Source organism: Tamandua tetradactyla, chromosome 10 (assembly GCF_023851605.1).
Source record: "Tamandua tetradactyla isolate mTamTet1 chromosome 10, mTamTet1.pri, whole genome shotgun sequence".
NCBI lineage: Eukaryota > Metazoa > Chordata > Mammalia > Pilosa > Myrmecophagidae > Tamandua > Tamandua tetradactyla.
In genome coordinates, this window is record NC_135336.1 from 103,050,533 (window position 1) to 103,073,043 (window position 22,511).

At 42.9% G+C, this 22,511-nt stretch overlaps 1 long non-coding RNA gene across 3 annotated transcripts; it reads left to right on the forward strand.

Moving 5' to 3' along the window:
* The first annotated feature begins 458 nt into the window (after positions 1-458).
* LOC143648098 (uncharacterized) lies at positions 459-17,198 on the forward strand. 3 transcript variants are annotated; one of them, XR_013158362.1, is made up of 6 exons: positions 459-490; positions 817-1,315; positions 11,348-11,521; positions 15,266-15,379; positions 15,488-15,968; positions 16,677-17,198. It is a non-coding gene; the product is annotated as an uncharacterized LOC143648098 (long non-coding RNA). The 3 variants fall into 3 exon arrangements; XR_013158364.1 differs by having other exon boundaries at positions 15,845-15,968; XR_013158363.1 differs by having other exon boundaries at positions 469-490; positions 817-904.
* The last annotated feature ends 5,313 nt before the right edge of the window (positions 17,199-22,511 follow it).

Sequence of the window (22,511 nt, forward strand, 5' to 3'; positions counted from 1 at the left end):
AAGTAAAATGGCAATGTGCTATGGGAAAAAAAGAGAAAAAAAGGAAAAATAATAGAACAAGGCAAGTGAGATCCGGGATTACAGAATGCCAAAGGACCTTTCCAGATAACCTATGTAGGGGTTCCTTAACTCTTTGGTCCTAGGAACCCTTTACATTAAATTTTGAGGAACATAAAAATCGTTTGTTGTGTCACCATGTTACAAATCAAAACTGAAACATGTCAAAAATATTTATTTAAAAATAACAAGAATAACCCAATAACGTATTCACGTGAATAATTGAATAATGTTTTTTAAATGAAAAGTAAGTAGGTTTTCCAAAACAAGCCCCCTCAAAATCAGTGTGAGTTATGACATTGTTTTACTTTTTTGCAAGTCTCTTTAATGCCTGGCTTGATGGTGGGCTGTGGGATTCTCCCATCAGCCACTGTTTTGGTCCATTGTGACATCACATGTGACGCAGTCCCTGGAAAACTCTACTGTACACACTGTAAGAGAGTGAGAAGGGAAAAGGCAAATAATCTTTTTTATTCACCCATTTAAATCACTTTCAAGTACACAATTCAGTGGTGTACACGACTTTCACCATTGACACCATTCATTATCGCAACTCTTCAAACAACCCTAAACATAAACCTTATACCCATTAAGCATTAATTCCCCCCCAAATAGCATTTTAGTATTATTGTGAAAATTGTTTTGAACCCCTTGGGGTTCCTGGACCACACTTTGAGAACCGTTGTCCTAGTGTATTCCAATGTCCTCATTTTTCAGATCAGGAGATCGAGTTCCTAAGAAGGGCAATGTGTTTCCTAGGTCTCACCTGGTCAGTAGCACCCACCGAGGTCCAGACTGGACACCTCTTCCCTGAGCTCAACATTCTTTCCCCAACGCCGACACCCAGGTATTTGATTATGCTTGTAACAAAGCAGCAACTTCTGAAATAAACAAGGTAGAGCTTGATGGCCAGAGGTGAGTGGCTGTCACTGGCCACGTTCGCCCTCCATCTGCCTCACAGGGCCACGTTCACACATCTCCCCTTCGTGCTTTCGGAAGGGCCCCTGTGTCTTAGGTGTGGTGTGTGTACGTAAGCAGAGTCATATGCCCCTTCGAGGAAAGGAACAAAGGTTATTTAAGCGAAATCTTGATAGGAGAAGTGAAGCTAAGGAGTTGCTCTGGGCCAGTTGGCCACACTCGGGAGAGCATCCAACCTTCTGAATGGAGCCTCTGACAAACCTTGACCCCCAGTGCTGTAGCTGCCAGAAAATTCTGCATTCTTGGAGGGATGGAGTCAGATGAGTCAGGAGGCAGCCAGGTGAGTGGGTGCACTCTTCTTTCGGGAATGGCAGAGCTGCAGCAGAGGGCGGCAGTCACCGACCCGGGGTGTGAGTGCAGTCTGGACAAACAGTCCCTTGGCCAAGCTGCCAGGTGTCCTGGGCATTAGTCACTGCAATGCTATTAAGATGTAGAAAGTCCTGACAGTGTGGGGCTGAGTCATGCATGGGGCCCCATCAAAGACTTGTGGGACAAACAGACACGAAGTGCAAAGATCGATAGGGTACACTTCCCCATGGGCAGGGCTAGGGTTGTGCAATGATTCTGATATCCAGAAGGCTGTGCTGGAGAAGACAGCACTCCCCTCCAGCCCTCTGCTCCGGGAGCACCTAGAATTAGCGGGGAGCCTTAAGCTGGCACTCCAACCCCTGCCCTGTTGGTCCACTATCAACATGCCAAACTTTCATGGTGGTCCTCCTTTTAAAATGCAAAAATGTCAAACCAGGAGCCTGGGGGGTGGGGCAAGGGACTTCTGGAAAGCAAGGGTGGGGGTGGGGGTGGGGGTGGGGGTGGGGAGTGCACACAGAGAAAGTCAGGGTGGAGGCTGTGAGAAATAAGGCCAGCTTTGGAGTCTCAGGTTTATTGTTTTAACAAATGGCTTTAACAAAGGAACTGTATCTTAAGATTTTAGTTCTTTGATTTTTTTAGACATTTTGATACTATAGAATAATTTGGTTGATAAAGCTTTTTTTTGGGCCATGGTAAATGTAAATTATTGAAGTTTTTAGACATTTACTGGGACTCTGGAGTAAGTTTAAGGGGAGGTTTACTGAACTGTAATTAGGCCATAAAATTAAAAATCTATTTTCATGTATCCACTTTCACCTATTTAACTCGTTTTGTCACCATGATAATTTAGTATGAATGGGGAAAAAGTCTGGACCTAGAATTACTATCTCATTATATGGGCCAATACTAAAGCCACCTTAAAATAAATTGTTGCTTTACACATCTAGTGTCATCATCTAGATAAAAATTAGAAAATGTACTTGATGCTAATATTAAATAAATTATGTAAAGAAACTTGGACTAATTTTTACTGAAATAATATGCAAATACCCTTAGGTCTCATACATTAAGATTAATTTGACATGTGTTTCTAATCTAATATAGCGATTTTGAGCTCTCTGTATTGGGTCAGTCATGTGGATGTGGGTGGGATGGGCAGCTTCACTTTTATTTCTGTCTGATTCAAGTTATTGCTCATCTTTAGTGCTGTGCAAGGACCTGAACCCTTGGCTCAGTTTTCCCATACTCATAAGAAAAATTTTCATCTACCTGAATCAGATATACTATAATGTTCTCAGTGGAATAGCATAACAAATGGGAAAAACATGCAGGCTTCCTAATGATACAAGACCAGGGACTGTCTTTTAAATCAATCTAGGGAGTAGGTGCTCAATTAATGCCTGCTGAATGAATGCCAGCACCCAGGAACAGATTGCAGAAGAAAAGATAAAATTGACCATGATGCCGTTAATCCATCCATATATTTCAAGCAAATCTTCAAATTCAATTGAGAGCACTTTTTGTTTTGCCTCGTTGTACGGGTCATTTTGTGGTTTTCATGGACATGTAGGAATTTCAAAGAAACTGGAGAAAAGCCAGCAGTGTAGACACAGAGCCAGAGGCCAGGCCAGCCATGCTGCGGGCCTTCAGAGAAGGATTTTCAACCCACCGTAGGGAAAACCTCCTGCTCCTAAGTCCCGCTGTAGCCTCCACCAGCTTCCACATGCTTTTGGCATGTTTGGGGCCTAACCTGCTGAAGTTGGGATTAGAAGCCAATAAAAACATAATTTTACAGCACAGTCCTGACAGATAATGACCAAGAAGAAGTTACATTGGACTGGCATACTGTGCAGATTTCTTTTGCGACTGGGTGCTTTAGCCCACAGTACACTGGGATGTAATTCATTTCAGTGACAGCACACCACCCAAGGTGTGAGCTCTGTTTCGGGGGTGCTTCAAGAGGTAGCCAGGCAGTACCGAGCACGGCCTGACTCTGCCATCCCCTGGCTGGGTGACCTTGGGTGATGTGCTGGCCCTCCCTGGGCCTCAGCCCAAAGCCCTATCCTGTGGGGATGACAGCACCCACCCCAGTGGTGGGGTGAGGATTGGTGACTGGTAGGGCAGACCCTTTATTTAATTAGTACCTCATAGTCTACAGACCAGACCACCTACCTGAAAGTCTCACTGGCTGGGTCTGTGTCATACACAAGAGCTCTCGCTGGCTATGCGGCCTTCCAACTCGATCTGCTTTTGTGTAAGACAAGATTGTTTTCTTCTCTAATTTGAGAGTCTAATGGAATGATGGAAGTTTGAATACCTAGAAGAACATAGTAGAAACGTAGAACTGAGTAATATGTTCTCATTTTTGTTCTGTCCCACTGGGGTGGAATGGAAATTACTTCCTAAGTTTGGGTTTAATTATGTCGGACAATGGAACGAATCAACCTGCTCTGGTAAATGGGGGTTTACAGCCCTGAGACTGTGGGGAACCCCTTGAGCGAACAGCCTGTTTTTTAGTCCATAAAACAGGACTAAGAAGTTCTGTTTTATGGACTATGTTTACGTTTTAGTCCATAAAGCAGGACTAAGAATTTCTGAACCTCCATTTAGATTGTGGGAAGACAGGTTTGTTCAGAGTGGGAAGAGAGAGAGAGAACAAATGCTTTCAGCAAAGCTGTTCCTTGCTTCTCTCCAAAACCTTCTTTAGGCTATGTAAATAGGGCTATTTTGATTCAACTAGGACTTGATTGCTTGGTTAACAAGGAGCAAATTTTCAGGGGAATCCAAAGCAAACCTCTGGGTGAAATTGAATTAAGGTGGGGGACTGCACAGCCTTCCCCTATAGAGACTTGATCGACCTGATAATGCTCCTAACTGGGGATTTTCTTTGTTTTTCCTAAACAGAAAAGTATTTGACTAAAGCACACTTAATTTAGGGGGCCAATCTAATCCCTTACATTGAAAAGGTTTCTATCTACTACTCCAAAGAAATAAAATGGTAGACCAGATCCCCGTAGCCGTCTGTGGTCAGTAGAGCTAAAATTCTGAGCAATAATTTTTCTTTCCAACTTTGACTCTTCCTTAAGGCTCAATTGAAATTGAATCCTTAACTGACCTTGGGCCAGGTTCTCTTCTGAGGAAAGTAACCTGGGAAGAATGCAGGCAAAGGAGCTAAGCTGAGAATTTATAGATACTCAGGGCATGCCACAACTTTGGCAACGAACTTCTGCAAAGTACTTTGTCCAAGTCTCACCCCTCTTCACTGCCCTTCTCCTCCCTATGACATAACTGCCATAAAAGTTTTCAGTGGTGTCTCTAGATATTTCTCCTACAGGTGAATCCTCCATCCTTGTTTTCTCCTTGCATGGATGAGCCATGCACATGGACAAGGCTGGGTTCTGTTACACTGAGGTTTCTTTCTCATAATTTGTTATGATGAAGCCTTCATGCTGTGCTCAGCTCCTGATGTGATGTTAGCCTCCAGTTGTTAAATGTTAACAACCCAAAGCCATGATTCTGTTCTTCACCTCTTACTTTCCTCATGAGAAGTTGATTTGAGATTTAAGCACTAGACAGAATGACCTGAGGTCTTAACAATTGTCTCCTGAAGTGGGTGTGGAGAGGGTGGAGGGCTGGGCTGGGTGTGGTGAACCGAGGTAGTGATGTGAGCAGGTTTGCATTCTAGAAACATCTCCCCTGCCGCGGTGTAGAAAGAGATGAAACAGGAAGCCTGTTCTCAGTTAGGTCAGGAGAGGGCCACTGCGGTAACAAGGAGAAGGCTTTGGGGGGGAATCTGATTCAGTGGGGGAGCATGGCTGAGTCTGTGTCAAGTGCAAGTTCTGTATTTTGAGAATTCATGAGAAAGAACACCAGTTGAGAAGGACCGAGGCCACCCTAATGGTTAACTGGCAATTGAAAAACTGATTAAAATACATAAAATAACGAAACATGCTAAATGAAGATTTTGTAAAAAAAAAAAAAATCTTGCTTGCATTTATGAGCTGGTGAAAGGTTCTAGAAGACTCGGATTGGGGGTTGAGTGATGACAAGAACTTGGATCAGTGAGCAAAGCCAGGTGGTGGCTTTTGCTTTAAGACTGTTTCCCGGTTGGGTGAACTGGGTCATCAGTTCTTAAGGTCTTGGGTGGCTAGAGGGGCAGCAGACAAACCCAGTCCTATCTAAGGTGAATAACCCAGCAGGGGATCCCATTGGGATCCCAAACTGCAATATCCTCAGTGCATGGGTCAACTAGACACATGACCCTCTACCACCACCAGAGAATTGTAGGGTATTTTAGTTTGCTAAAGCTGCTGAAATGCAATATACCAGAAATAGATTGGCTTTTAACAATGGGGATTTATTAGCTTACAAGCTTAACAATTCTGCGGCCATGAAAATGTCCAAATCAAGACATCAAGAGACACCCAGTAATTCTAGGCTCCTCTGTCACAGGATGAGGCACATGGCATCCACCGGTCCTTCTCTCCTGAGTTTTGTTGTTTTCAGTTTCTCGTTGCTCCACCTATGGCTTTCTTTCTGAACTTCTGTGTCTTTCTCTGTTAGCTTCTTTGTGTGTTTCTCTCTGTCTCTTTGTATTTCATCTTCTCATAAAGACCTCCAGTAAGAGGAATAAGACCCACCCTGAGTGAAGTGCGTCACATCTCAACTTCAGTTAAGAACATATTCACTAAATGACCCTACTTACAATGGGTCCACACCTAAGGGAATGGATCAACTTTAAGTGGCTTCAAACACTACAGCTTCAAACCATCAGACAGGGTAACAGCCGCTCTTAAGTCATAGTGCTGAATTCAACAAATATGCAGTGAACATGGAACCAGTGATTGTAGAATACACTTTCTTGTCAAGTTTGCACAGAATATTTACAAATATTGTACACATACTGGACTAACACACAAGTGCCAGACACTTACAAATGATTGGTAGAGTACAGACTACATTCTCTAAGCCACAATGCTAATAAGTTACAAATCACTAAAATAACTAGAAGAAACCATGAGGTTGGGGTTTAAGAATCACAATTGTAAATCATTTATGAGAAGGTGGACCAAAGAAGACCAGAAATTCTGTGTCACTCCTCCCAGCCCGGCAAGGTCTGTGCTCCTTTCCTGCAGGAGAGCTGCAACTGCTGTGAGCAAGAGAAGATGGCAGAGGTAGTGCTGTGCAAGTTTCTAGGTCCAGACTTTAGACTAGTAGCTTCCTTCGCTTTGGAACACTCTCTCTGGGAACGCTCAACCACCATCCCAGGGTAGTCCAAGCATTGTGAGACTGCCAGGCAGTCCCACCTGAGTCCAGCCTTCTGGTCATCCCTGACAAGGCACCAAACCTGCGAGTGAAGGGATGTTGGACCCTCCTGCCCAGTCCATCTGCCAGCTGGATAACACTGGTTGCCTTAGTTAATGCCCAGGAACAGAAGCATCCCCCAGCTGAGATCTGTCCAATTCATGCCCCACAAAATCATGAGCTAAAATAAAATGGTTGTTGTTTTGAGTTGCTAAATTTTTTTTTAACGCCTTAATAGCGAACCAGAACAAAGGGTCAAAGAAGTTATCATAAAGGAAATCAGAAAATACTTAAAACTGAATGATTAGAAAAATACCAAATATTAAAACAAAGGGATGCAGCTAAAGCAGAACTTAGAAGTACTTTTATAGCTTTAAATGCTTATATTGGGGAGAAAAAAAAGAGAAAGTCTGAGGGATGATGAGCTAAGTATTCATCTTACTATGCCAGAAAAAAGCACAGAAAGATAAAGTTGGGGTCCAAAACCTGCAGATTAGATCTTTTGAGGAAAGGTCTTTGAGACCCCTGAAATTGCAAAATTTTGCATGCATGTGGAGAGAGGGGGTACATCTTAATGTATTCTCAAGAGTTCTGTGATAAAGGTGAAGACATTCTCCTTAGACTTCTGTATTTAATTTCCTTAATTGCTGCCACCCCTAAGGGTGGCTTCAGGGTTATTGATGTCCTTTCATCTGTGCCTGTGACATTTGTTCATTTCTATCCCCTGCTAAGGAGCAGATGATTTTCTCAATTTAATCATATACAGCCAGGCAGGAAGGTCCGTGGTGCTGCTTATTCTGCCCAGGTCTGCACAGAGAATGGGCTCTCTAACCTCACCCACTGTTAGCCACCACGTTTACCCTAAAGGGCCCTGTGCTGGTTTGAAACTGTTGTGTACCCCAGAAAAGCCATGTTCTTTATTCCTGATTTGATATTGTAAGGTGGGATCTTTTTGATTAAGTTGTTTCCGTGGGAGATGTGATCCACCCAATTGTGAGTGGGACCTTTTGATTAGGTGGTTTCCATGGAGATTTGTCTCCACCCATTCAAGGTGGGGTTGCTTTCTGGAGTCCTTTAAGAGGGAACCATTCTGGAAAAAGCTTTAGAGTTAACAGAGCCCACACAGCCAGAGACCTTTGGGTATGCAGAAAGAAAATGCCCCTGGGGAAAGCCATTTGAAATAAACTCGGAGAGGAAGCCAGCAGAGAATGCCATGTGCCTTCGCAGCTGACAGAGAAACCCTGAATGTCGGCCCTTTCTTGAATCAAGATATCTTTTCTCTGAATGCCTTAGTTTGTACATTTTTATGGCCTTAGAACTGTAAACTTGTAACTTAGTAAAGTCCCGTTATGAAACCAACCCATTTCTGGTATATTGCGTTCTGGCAGGATTAACAGACTGAAACGGCCCTAAGGGCCTGCCCTGACCCCACTGTCCTCAAAGCCCATCCTCTCCTGGATGCCTGAACTCAGGGTCACAGCTTCCGCCTGTCCTGGGTTCAGGTTCCCTGGGATTGGGGTCCCTCCACCTTGAGAGGCGTCCATTCAGAAGGAACCTGTATTCAGAAGGAACCTGTATTCAGGAGGAACCTGCATTCAGGAGGAACCTGTATTCAGGAGGAACCTGCATTCAGGAGGAACCTGCATTCAGGAGGAACCTGCATTCAGGAGGAACCTGCATTCAGGAGGAACCTGCATTCAGGAGGAACCTGCATTCAGGAGGAACCTGCATTCAGGAGGAACCTGCATTCAGAAGGAACCTGTATTCAGAAGGAACCTGTATTCAGGAGGAACCTCCCACACTCGCCAGACCATGGATTTCCACCATTGTGCTCCCTTGTGTGCTGATGAGGTGTTTCAGCTGAGTGGAAGGGCAGGGACTCCAGGACTGGACTGGCCCGAGTGTAAATTCTGGCTCCACTTCCTGATGGGCTGCCTTAGGTACACGATTGTACCTATTTCCAGTTCCTCAGCATGTCCTTGTGAAGATGGAAGGGATCAATGACCCGGGGTATGCAGGTGGTAAATATCAGCCACTGTTATTACAGTCAGTGTCCGTGTCACCTGCCAGCTGCACAGTCTCCTGCTTCTGTCCCTTTTACTCACAGGGCTGTTTTAAGGCCTGCATAGGCTGTAGGAGGTTCCATGCCACATTATATCACATGTATTAAAATGCCCCCACTTTCCTTCTTAAATATTTTTTCAATGTAAAATAATTGGAAAGGATTTTTTAAAAACCACAGCTTTCAAAATAAGGCAGTTGAAAGTAGCTAATTTAATCCACTGCATAATTGAGATTCTGAATTCTGATGAAGTAAGGAAACCTGACAAATTGATTTCAAATATAGTGGAATTTGTATGTCTGCGAAATTCAGAAGTTAATTTATTGAGAAAATACTACAGTTTGTAGACATTTGAACAAAGATTAATTTAATCTCATCATTTTCCTTTCTCATCTTGGCTTTCAAGCATTTTCATAAGTCCCTCAAAAAGTAGTAAGTTCAAGCATTAGCCCGTAATGCTTAATGGATAAACCGGCCCTATATCAAGTGTCTTTTTTAAATTTCTGTTCTATTATTTGCAAATTCTTCTATCTTTCTTACTGGGATTGTTTTTACATTTGGTATTATAACAGTGCCCAATAGAAGATGCTACTTATCCCACCCCTAAGTCATGAGAAACAGATTCATCTAAACTACTTTTGTATCCAGCATGTACATTTTTCATTAGGTTCAAGGATAATCATGTAGCTATATTGGAAGAATAGACATATCTCTACCCTCCAGTTGCTTGTAAATTGAAAGCAGATAAGACATATGTGATGGTTTGAAATCATATGTACCCCGGAAAGGATCATGGTTTTTAAATCCATCCCTGTGGGGATAGAACTATTATGAGTGGGGCCTTTTGATTAGGTTATTTCAGTTGAGTTGTGACCCACCTCATTCAAGGTGGCTCTTAATCCTCTTACTGGAGTCCTTCATAAGAGGATAAAGGACATACAGAAAACAGAGAGAAGCACACAGAGAAGTTAGGAGAGCCAGAGAAGCTGAGAGAGGAAGCCATTAAAGCCAGATGCTGAAAGCAACAAAACCCAAGAGAGAAGGACCAGCAGACATTGCCATGTCCCTTCCCATATGACACAGGAGTCCCAAATCACCAGCAACTCTTCTTCAGAGAAGGTATTTTCCTGTTGGTATCTTGCTTTGGACATTTTCATGGGCTTAGACTTGTAAACTTGTAAGCTAATAAAGCCCCATTGTAAAAGCCAACCATTTCTGGTGTATTTCACCAGCTTTAGAAAACCAAAACAGATTTATAACACATTCTCAAATTAATATATTGCATAGTATAAAATAAGAAAGAACAAACCAGGTGCAGTGACAATTCAGGAATGGGATGTTTGGGGGAAGTTTGCCTTGGAGAAGTATTGATATGAAAAGACAGACAGGATATTTTTTCCTTTTTGATATGGGCAGGCTCCAGGAATTGAACCCGGGTCTCCGTCATGGTCCTTCACTCCATCTTCAAAGCCAGCAATAGCTGGCCGAGTCTTCCCTGTATTGCTTCATTTTGGCACTGACTCTTCTGAATCCCTTTTTCACATTTAAGGACTCTCCTGCAACATTGGGCCCATTTGGATAATTAGGGACAATCTCCCCATCACAAAATCAGCTAGTGAGCAAATTTACTTCCATCCAGCACTTTAATTATCCTTTGCCGTATAACATGACATATCCACAGGTTGCTGGAATTAGAAGGTGGACTCTTTGGGGGATTATTATTCTGCCTGCCATTGGCTGGGGGAAAGCAGGAAGTGATGAAAATAGTTAAGTGATGATGTCCAGTGCTAACTCCCTTAAAATACCACCCCAGGACAACTTGCTGATAAGGCAAAGCTGAGTTTATTGCTTACTGTTGTTGCAAGGGAGGACAGCACTTTGACAGAGTCTAAATGGTGCTTTCAATGGGTAAGGCAAAGTTGAAATCTATATGAGGTTTTGGGGTTTGGTTTAAGCCAAGTCTTTCATTGTGGACTGGTTTGATCAGAAGTGTGTTAGACAGGATTCTCCACAGAAACAGAACCAACAGGAGAGATATGTAAATATAAGATTTAAAAGGGTGTCTCACACAACCCTGGGAAGAGAAGAGTCCAAAATCCATAGGGCAGATTGTGAAGCTGGTGGCTCCAATGAAGGGTCTAGAAAAACTTCACAGGAGAGGCTCACTGGCTGAAGAAGCAGTGAAAATCTCTCTTCTTCCTTAAAAGTCTTCAACTGATTGGATTATATCATTGTGGGTGATGGGCCTTAGTTGATCACAGATGTAATCAGACACAGATGCAATCAACTGACTAATGATTTAATACACCAGCCCTCTGGTTTATCAACCAGCCACAAAATATCCTTGTTGCAATGATCAGGCCAGTGCTTGCCTGGCCAGACAACTGGGCATAACAACTTGATCGAGGTGACCCCAGAACCCAACCATCACAAGGAGTAAGGATCAAGAAATAACCATCTAGGATTGGTGATGACAGCACAGCAAGGGTTTTAAAGTAAGTTCCTCAAATAGAACCTAAACAAGCTTTAATGCCATGTATGGACAAGTGAAATAGGCTGGTACTTATTTACATGGATTGTTTCCAGGAAGTTCCTGAAATCCACAATAAAAAACTAATAACTTTTAATTTTTTCTAGGCAAGAGTTTCCTAAAATAAAGTTGATGAGTTCAGTGGAAGAATAGTGGCGTGTGTGTAAGGACATGGACAGGCATTGTGCTGAGAAGCATTTTCACACACATTCCCTCTTGTGTGAAGTCGTGTCAATGTAGACACTCAGCTGTGTAGGTGGAGATGGTTCCTGTTCTCACAGGTAATCTGATGCCATGTTTTGTATGGCTTTAAATCATATTTGAAGGAATTTGAATTTTATTGGGATGAAAATGATATAACCAGAGCTTGTATTGGAATGGCGAGGAAATCAAAGACAGAGAGGTCTGTGAGAGAGGTATTGAAATTGTTCAAGCAAAAGAGAATGGGGGGTGGTGGTGCAACAGTGGCACAGTGGCAGAATTCTTACCTGCCATGCCGGAGACCTGGGTTTGATTCCTGGATCCTGCCCATGCCAAAGCAAAAGGCATGGGAACTCCAAGTATAATGCCTGTTGCATTTACTACCCATTTACTCATCCAGCCAGCCAGCCATTCATTCATCCATCCATTCAGCCATCCATCCAGAAAATACTTACTGGGTTCTGTTGGTGCAGAGCATGCACTGTTCTCCATGTTGGGGGTGCTTGTGGGCCAATACAGGCAAGGAACTGTGTCTGTGGAGCTTACATAAAGCGCAAATGACACACACGTAGGATAAATGATATCATGTCTTTATTTAAAAGCCTTGTGAATCCAAAGCTCAGGTTATTTTAGAGGTTAAAGTCTCAGCCTTACATTTGAAACCCTCCTTATCAGTTTCTTACTGATGCTGTAACAAATTATCACATATTTATTATCTTAAGTTTCAGGAAGTCAAAAGTCCTAAAATCAAGGTGTCTGCAGAGCTGCATTCCTTCCTGGAAGCTCTAGTATTGCACTGTTTTTTCCAAGTTTATAGAGGCTGCCTGCATCTTTGGCCCATGTCTCTCTCTTCTGTCTTTAAGGCCAACTAGCACAGCATCCTGAATTCTCTCTCTCTCTCTCTGAGACCATTCTTCTTTCCTTCCTTTTATACAGACCCTTGTGGTTACATGGAACCCTCCAGAATAATCCAGGATAACCTGCCCACCTGAAGATCCTTAATTTAATCAAATCTGTAAAGTTCCCTTTTGCCCTGTAAAATAACCTTTTCACAGGTGTGGTAGTTTGGAGACTGTGTGTATCCCAGTAGCATGCACCCGAGAAAAGACCGTGTTCTTTTAATCCATTCCTGTGGGTACAGACCTATTGTAGGTGGGAACTTTTGATTACGTTATTTCAATTGAGATGTGACTCATCTCATTCAAGATGGTTCTTAAACTTGTTATGGGTATCCTTATAAAAGGATAAAACAGAGAGATGAAATTAAGAGAAGCTCACCGGAAAAGCTCCAGAGAGAAGCTGAGAGAAAAGAATACATCCAGAGAAGCTGAGAGAGAAAGCCACTGTAGCCAGAAGCTGAAAGCAACAGGAGAGAAGGGCCAGCAGATGCCAGCTGTTCTAGTTTGCTAGCTGCCAGAATGCAATATACCAGAAATGGAACGGCTTTTAAAACGGAGAATTTAATAAGTTGCTAGTTTACAGTTCTAAGGCCAAGAAAATGTCCCAATTGAAACAAGTCTATAGAAATGTCCAATCTAAGGCATCCAGGGAAAGACACCTTGGTTCAAGAAGGCCAATGAAGTTCAGGGTTTCTCTCTCAAGTGAGAAGGCACATGGTGAACACAGTCACAGTTTCTCTCTCATCTGGATGGGCACACGGTGAACACGGCGTCATCTGCTAGCTTCTTCTCATGGCTTCTTGTTTCATGAAGCTCCCTGGGAGGCGTTTTCCTTCTTCATCTCTAAAGGTCGCTGGCTGGTTCTCTCTGTTTCTTGTGGCTATGTCATTCTGCTCTGCTCTGTTTGAATCTCTCTCATTCTCCAAAATGTTTCCTCTTTTATAGGACTCCAGAAACTTATCAAGAGCCACCCAAATGGGTGGAGACATGTCGTCACCTAATCCAGCTTAACAACCACTCTTGATTAAATCACATCCCCAGGAAGATGATCTAATTACAGTTTTAAACAAACAGTGCTGAACAGGGATTGGAAGAAGCAGCTGCCTTTACAAAATGGGATTAGAATGAAAACATGGTTTTTCTAGGGTCCATACATCATTTCAAACCAGCACACCAGGCATGTGCCTTCCCATGTGACAGAGGATCCCTGGTTGCTGGCAGCCTGTCTTCAGAGTATCATCCTGTTGATGCCTTGAGTAGGACAGTTCATTGTCTAAGAACTGTAAACTGTATGATAATAAATTCCCATTGTAAAAGACAACCCATTTTTGATACATTGTATTTTGTCAGCTTTAGCAAACCAAAACAACGTATTCTCAGATTATTACGTAGATGCCCATGAGAGGTGTAAATATTCTGCCTACACACCTTCCAAAAGCTGGTCTCTTTTGCCTTCCCCCTGAGCCCTCTTCCTATCAATTCCCCAACAGGAAGTGTCCACTGCAAACAAGCTGATTTCTCACCTTCTTCTGTGTACTGGTTTGAAAGGATGTATGTCCCCTACAAAAGCCATCTTTTAATCTAAATCCCATTTCATAAAGGCAGAATAATCCCTATTCAATAATGTATGTTTGAAACTGTAATCAAATCATCTCCTTGGAGATGTGATTTAATCACATCTCCAAGGAGATGTGGTTGTTAAACTGGATTAGGTGACGACACGTCTCCACCCATTTGGGTGGCTCTTGATAAGTTTCTGGAGTGCTGTAAAACAGGAAACATTTTGAAGAATGAAAGAGATTCGGAGAGAGCAGAGAATTCTGCAGCACCACAAAGCAGAGAGTCCACAAACCAGGGACCTTTGGAAATGAAGAAGGAAAATGCCTCCCAGGGAGCTTCATGAAACTGGAAGCCAGGAGAGAAGAAGCTAGCAGATGACACCGTGTTCACCATCTGGCCTTCCAGATGAGAGAGGAACCCTGACCGTGTTCACCATGTGCCTTTCTAGATGAGAGAGAAACTCTTACTGTGTTCGCCATATGCCCTTCCACATGACAAAGAAACCCTGAACTTCATCGACCTTCTTGAACCAAGGTATCTTTCCCTGGATGCCTTAGATTGGACATTTCTATAGACTTGTTTTAATTGGGACATTTTCTCGGCCTTAGAACTGTAAACCAGCAACTTATTCCTTTTTAAAAGCCATTCTGTTTCTGGTATATTGCATTCTGGCAGCTAGCAAATTAGAACATTGTGGATGCCCCCATACTCATCTTGGACTCCAGAATTCTCTCATAAGGTCTGAAACCCTTTCTCGACTTTTGCAAGTTCTCACCATCTTTGAGGGCCATGGAATCCCATCTACTCTGGGAAGCTGCCATCCCACCTCATCCTTGTTGTCACGTCCTTCCCACTTATGATTATACTTAGTGAGGTCCTGTTAGCAATTTATTCATCTGTTTTATCTCCTTGGGTCTCAGCCTTTCTAAAACAGAGCTTGGTGCACAGTCAGGCAATACTGCATGGATTAAATAATTTTAAGAACAGTGCATTATGTTACCCAGAGAGGAAGGGTGCTGGGGAATGAATTTGATGTCAGTAGTCAAATAAGTGAAGATACGCAAACAGGAATTTGTAAGCCACAGTCTGTTTCCTCATGAACAGAATGAATGGGAATGGATGGCCATTCTAAAAGAACCCCACCACTCTTGAGTTTGGGTCACAGAATTACTAGGATGGGCTGTGGAATCCCATGCATGGCTGCATTTAGGAATAGGGTAATCTGGGGGCAGCTGTGCTTTCAATCAGGGCAATTAACTAAACAACCCTTTCTGTTTCCTTTTACTCTTGGAATCTAATGTGAACTGGGTGCCAAAGTGAGCTTGCCTCATTCTTTTCATTCCCTGCGTCTATTTCTCCTCCCAGCTGCAATTCTTCTGGATTGAATCTGAGCTACACACCTAATCAGGAAAATTCTGGAGATCAAATTATTCAGAAACACCTGCTTTGTGGCACCTACCTGTACTACCCAGAAACCAGGTACACTAATCAGGGTAACAAATGCTAGCTGCTATACCAAACAACTCCAAGTCTCTTTATCTTTACATAATCAAGATTTATTTTTCACATATTTACAATCTGTTGCAGGCTGGGCAGCACTCCTGGGCTCTCCTTCAAATCTGGTGTCTCCTCGTATCACTTGACACCATCGTCATCAATACACGACATCAGGGGGGTCACAGGAAAGGAAGACAGTGCATGAAAGACCATGCAAGGAGCTTGATGGCCAAACCTAAAGTAGCACTCAGCCTTCTGTCCACATTGAAATGGCCAACCTCACTGCTGAGGAGATTGGGAACTGGAATTCTCCTGTGTGTCCAGAGGGAGGACATGGGAGCTTGCCTTGTCCTTCTCCGTTATGGCATGTCTACAAGCATCAGGCATCAGCTGTGGCCTCCTGTGAATGTTTGGTCAGTAATGACACTGTTTTATCCTAATCCTCAGATATGTGACCGCATGGAGGTGAAAACTTCAAGTCATTTACTGATTATAATATTAGATCAACACCACCAGAAAAACTTTCTGGCAACTTCTGGCAACTTGCCCAGTCTGTGTGCACGACAAAGTGGTAAGTTCCTATGACTAATAGTTCTCAATTGAGGAATTGTGTAACATGCATCCTAAAGGGGTTTGTGATGGGTGCTTTGTTTTGACTTTCCTTTCAGTTAGTCAAGAAAGAGCCGAATTCCAGATCATTCGGCTTCATGACAAATGAAACACAAGCTGAGCTTTTCTACCTTCGCCCTCAGGCAGAAGTGTACCCTTCTTGTATGGGTAGAGGGGTGGCCTTGCCCTCCATGGGAGGGCTCCAGCTCTCCTCTTCTGTGCCCAGACTGCAGACTCTGGAAACCCTCTGTGGCCATGATCTGAGCAGGGGGATTGCCAAAGATGACACCTGGGCCTGCTTTCTAGTCTGTCTCATCATCCAGCACTGGCATCTCCAACTTCATCCTCTGTGCCCTCCAGAGCTGCTAGCTTCCCCAGGGGAAGATCAACCCGAAGGACAGGGAGGGCTTTGCCCTGCTCAGCTAGAAGGAAGGAAAGACTGGCTTTGGCATGGTTGGGTAGAATATTTTACCATATAAAGGGTGGTATGGTCAAAATGCATACTTGTTTTTGGTCTCTGATCCCTTTGACATTTTAAATTCTTTTCTAACCCTCTCACACTTCAATGACAGAACTTTCAATGTATGTGAAAATGTTTCCCAGCACAGTGCCTGACCCACAAGAATGTGAACTTCATTATCTTTAAATCACCCTTTCTTCCTGATTCTAGCTGTTTTGATGATCTCAATGACAGCAGCACCTCCTACCAAAAGGAAGGTTAGTTTTTCCCTTTCTGATCTCGAAGTCCTAGCAGCACTAACAAGTGGGATGCAGGCCTGTTTCCAGTGAGGAGGGGGTCTGATGGCCATCTCCTCTGCTCCAGAATCCTGCCTGCTCACACCCTTCCCTCCCACTGACGTCAGCCTGATGCACCCTCAAATTCCAGTGACATTTCCCAACTCCTTCCTCTTGGTTCTCCCTGAAATAATATTCTGAGGAGGTTTGTACAGGAGTCTCCTGGAATGCTCCTCAAGTAAATAAACAAATACCACGCGAGAGTCTGAGTAATTCAGCGTATTAGCATGCAGGCTTCTAAGCAAAGCTAGAAAGACTTTGAGTGGATGGTCTTCTCAGCACGCAGCTAGCACACATGCTTCCGCTGGTACAATATGCCTTCTTATTGGGAAACAAAATGTTCTCCCTTCCGTCCCTCACTGACATTGCTCAGTGAAGATTCACTTGTTGGGAAAGAAATAAAAGTCAAGAAGTCTTTGAACTCAGCTGTTTTATGTGTTTTCTTAACATTTTAGTCTGGGACATCTGTCTTTGCTTAAAAGCACATCTATTTATAACAACAACTGTTTACATTGAGTCCTTGGAGGCTGATTGACGCAGATGTTACATGATGGGGGCTTTTAATACAATTCGCATTGAAAAAAAATGTGGAATTTATTTCTCTCCTCCTCCCAACCCCAGTAAAATGATATCCCAGAAGTGTGCAAACCTTTATATTTCTATGTACATGAAATATATCCTTTTAGCTTCTCATAACAGATGACTCATGTCGTTGTGATGGATGGCTTGGTGAATCATTTTTGTTCTATAAGGGTTAGAAGACCATATTCCTTGGGGGGAGAGACTTGCTTGGGAGGTTAGTGATGGGATCACTCATTCGAATAGAGACCCCATGTGAAGGTGCACATACAGGGATTCTCACACAGCCACTGCCTTGGCACCCAGCCCAATGCAAGGACACGCTGGAAGTGAGTGGGGAAGGCTGGGGGTGGCTTTATCGTCTGCAGCAATGTCAGCGAATCAGGCGTCTAAGTTGAGTTGGCGGAAGACAGAGCGATGGTGGGTGAAACTCCATCTGCATCGGAAAATCTTCTCATGCAGTGGGATTTCTGGCATCAGGAAGACTCTGGCCCCTTGGTCAGAAGGGCTCTGGTCTGTTTGGGGTCAGGCTCTGCCTGGCCGCAGGTGGGAGGGCTTCCTGTTCACTAGGGCCCCAGGAGGTCTGAGCTGCCTTGGAGGGGGTAGATTTACTAACAGGACACTGTTCTATTTTTGTCTGTTTTTTTTTAACCACTTGATTGAAATATAATTCACATACTGTACAATTCACCCGTTTAAAGTGTACAATTCAATGGTTTTGAGGATATTCGTAGATATGTGCAACCATTACTGTGGTCAGTTTTAGAACATTTTCATCACCTCAAGAATAAACTCTGGACCTTTCAGCAATCTTCATTTTCAGGATCGTTTTGGCTGTTGTGGGTCCCTTGCAATTCCATATGAGTTTTGGAATCGGCTTGTCAATTTGGTCAAAGAAGTTTGCTGGGATTCTGATAGGGACGGCATTGTGTCTGCAGATTAGTTTGGGGAGTATTGGCATCTTAATAATGTTAACCCTTTTGGTCCATGAACATGGGATGTTTTTCTAATTATTTAGATTTGCAGCTACTTTCAGTCATGTTTTGTAGTTTTTAAGGTATAAGTTTTGCACTTCTTTTGTTAAATTTGATTCTCCTTCTTTTTGCCTTCTCTTCTTTATCTTCCTCCTGTGCCCATCTCATTTATTTGGGCTCATGGGAAATTTAAGCTTACTCAATGTGTTTTTACCTTGTTTTCATGCCTAAAGAGAGTTCTTATTGATGGAATATAATTTGTGAAGACATTTCTTCCATTTTTCATAAAATGACAAATGTAACTTTACATATATAGGAACTTCTTTTTATGCATGATAATTTATTATGCAAAAGCTACTTAGCCTGAATTTATTAAAACATGAAGAATACAGTAATAGAAACAGTGGGATTTAATCTTGAAAAATAAAACTAAAGATGATGAAAATAAGTATTTTTAATTAATATATTTAGATTATAATTGCACCATCAGCCTTCAGTGCACACTGAACAATTCTAGTCATTCCTCAATTATTTTCTTTAACTTCATCTTGTATTATTGACAAGATTTGAAGTTTTACTTTCTGATCAGTTTGCACTGCATTTGCACAGTCTTTTCAGTATTTATCTGTTTGCAAGACTGGCATAGATACTGATTCAATAAACTGAAATCAAGGAGGCTGTTAGATAGGAGGGGATTTGAATGTCAGCTACTTTTCTAAGTAGTCGGTTCACTCAGAAATATTTGAGAATTATGGTTGCATTTGTTTGCTATGATTTCTATCATTATATGTATAGGATAAATGCTCAGATAAAAAAGATTCTCTCTTGTTGCCTCCATTAATTCATTTAAGCTTCACATAATTTAAACATTATTGCCTACTTTAAGAGATAAGGAAATGAAAGGCTCAGAGAGGTTAAGCAATATGCCTGCAGTTGCAGAGCAGATAATGGAGGAACTGAGATCCGTAATCAAGTGTGTCTGATTCTGAAGCCTGTGGCTCTAACCACTCTCACTCTACTCTACATGCTTTGTCCAAGTTGACTGTGCTTGGGGGCTGAGTATTTAAAAGTCCCATGTCCCCACAGACAGCTAGTGGCCCTCAATTTTAATCTGATCTTGATTAAAAAGACCCATTCTCAAGCAGTTGAAAGTTAAGGCTTGTGAGTGGGACCCTGTTTTAGTTTGCTCATGATGCTGAAATGCAACATATTAGAAACGGACTGTCTTTTTACAACAGGGATTTATTAGCTTACAGGTTTACAGTTCCGAGGCCATGAAAGTGTGCACATCAAGGCGTCAACAAGACAATACCTTCTTCCTGAAGAAAGGGTTCTGGTGATCTGGGGCTCCTCTATCACATGGTGAGGCACGTGGCTCGTGTCTACTGGTCCTCAGCTCCCGGATTTTATTGATTTCAGTTTCTGGCTTTTCTCTATCAGCTTCTCTCTGTCTTATGCGCTTATAAAGGTCTCTAGTAAGAGATTAAGGCCCACTTTGAATGAAGTGGGTCACATCTCAACTTAAGATCCTACTCACAGTGGGCACACACCATGGAAATGGATTAGCTTTAAGACCTTATCTTTTCTGGGGTCCATGCAGCTTCAACCATCACAGACCCATTTAGGCAGCAGCTGCATTGGGATATTTTAATTCTGTGTGCCTCTGTGCATAATTCTGCCAATTCTCTATAGCTGTTATGGAGGGAGTTTGTCTTCCCACTTGGCGCATCAGAAACATTCCCCATAAGGAATACTTTGTTAAAAATAATAGAAGCCCTACCTTGGTGATGATGGTCTCTACAGGTCATTTGATTTTGTGCCTGGGTTCAAATGTGTTGATATCTGCCCTGACACAAGGCACCCCAGGACATCACAACTTGAACAACTTTCAGATGAACCTCCAACAGCATTTTGCTGCTTCTTTGTTGTCAACCACCTGACAAAGCAGTTTTGCAATATACGACGAAGGACTGTTTTTACTCGATCGTACAGCATTCTATGAAAGACCCTGGTAATGGTGCCAATTCTGTCGTGGCTGGAGAATGTATATGGACTACAAATCCTCAAGGGGAGGTGGGCAGGTGGATGGAAGCGGAGTCACTGTGCATTGCTACAGTGGCCGTGATTGCCCAGTCACAAGCGAAGGGAGGTGGGAGGGGATGGTTTCAGGGAAAATGTTAGATTTCCTTGGCAAGCCAGACTCTTGCAGGTGAATTTTCAAACAGGTTACCCTTAAGTTCCCCATTTCTAGGGAAGGGCTGAAGAGGAGAGATGTGACATTGAACATCTTTTTAATGCTAAGAAGACGTCCCTTCCATGAGCTCATCCGCTGCTCTGAGAATTTAACTTTTGAGACTGGTGGTAGAGACTGCAGCCAAAATGGCTCTACTTTAATAAGCAACCCTCTCTACCATATAGTTAATTAGAAAAAGTATTTATGTGGCATGTTTAAGGATGATATACACCATCTCATGGCAAACATGCATTCAGTGAACTAAATACCAAGCCTTGTTAATGTTTCGTGTGGGGTGTATATTTGGATGTGACGTGTCTACAATTAGGCTTAATTAAAGCCACCCACTTAGAGCATACTGAAAGCTCAGCATTTAAAAATAGGAGCTGCATAATTAGGGTCATTAATAGGAACTGATTATTTTATGTAGCTTAAAAAAATAAATAGGGATCAGCAGTTTTCTCATTGAAGAGTTCTATGGAAATGCAGAGGGCAGAGCAAACCTTCTTTAGAGGGAACCCTTCATTATAAAAGCATTTGTGTCAGGCCGCTGGAAGTCTCTACTGCACAAGTGAGAATTAGAAGAAAGCGCGTCTCCTGGGACAGAGAGAGGCAAGACAAGGGCAGTCAGCCCGAGATGCTTGTCCGTGGGCGGCGGTCCTCCTTGGAGAAGGACTGCGGTTCCTGAAGGGATTTTTCAGCCACCGCAGAGAATCAGTTTGTGAAACTCCTGTCTCATCCACAGTCTCTTGCAACCTGCCCTTAAATAAACATTTTGTGCACATGAGATGGTTTGCATGCTTTTGCCTTAACAGTGGAATTAAAGAGCTCCCAACTTATTGAGACAATGGCGCCTTTCAAAGCAGGTCTGAGGCAAGGAGACACCCACACTGCACAAACGCTCCCTGCTGGCGTCAGGAGCACACACTCCACAGTGGGTGCCTGCGTGGGATGGAGTGTGAACAGAGTGGGCAGGTGAGTGGCAAACGCAAGTGGTGGCTGTGCCAGATGCCAATGCTGAGTGGCTGGTACCCGGCGAAAGAAGAAGGGGATGGTTTTATGGCCATGATGTTTTTCTCCCAGGAGAAAAGCTAGATTTCAAGTTGGACTTTATTAACAAGAATTCAGAATAAACGTTTGCGTGTGTTTTGTGAAGTGCGGTGCAACAGGCAACTAGCCACATAAGAGGATGAGTTCTAATTCCTTCCCTTTATGATGGAAATATAAAAACCTTGTTCTCCAGTTTTGCAAGGCCATTTTCAAGCTTTAGCAGGTTTGTTGTGAGGTTCAGCATAGAGACTGGACCAGTGGCGTGAGAATTAGACCTGCCTCCAGGATCTGCCGTCATAGCTTTCCCATCTAGAAATCTGTTCTCGGTTCTCGGTAGTGCTGTTTGCCCTTACTTCACAGTTTTGCAAGCGGAGTCAGCCTCATTCAGAATGTTCACTCCTGCTTTTCTTTTCTTTTTTTTTTTTTTTGCGGGGGGGGGGGTTGGTTTCATTCAAAATATCAGAATGATGTGACTCTGTTCTGATGTTTTTAAAAAGTTGATTAAATAGAATTTTATGTCCACTTAAAAAAAATCCCTTTGGGAAAGATAGAACACAGAGCTTTTCAATCTCGGGATTGTTTTGACATTTTGGACTGGATCATTTTTTGCAGTGGGGGCTTGCCCTGTGCATGGTAGGTTTAACAGCTTCCCTGGGCTCTTCAAAACTGTCTCCAGATGTTGCCAGATATCCTCGGGATGGGGTGGGGGGCAGGAGACTCAGCTCTGATGGAGAACCACTGATAGAACATGATTAATCAAGGAGGAGAAAATTAATTCTTTCTTTCCAAATGTCTAAACTATCTTGAACAAATTTGGTTCTTTGCAGCATTCAAGGGCTTACTGAATCTCAAGACTATTTATCCTCTTTATGAA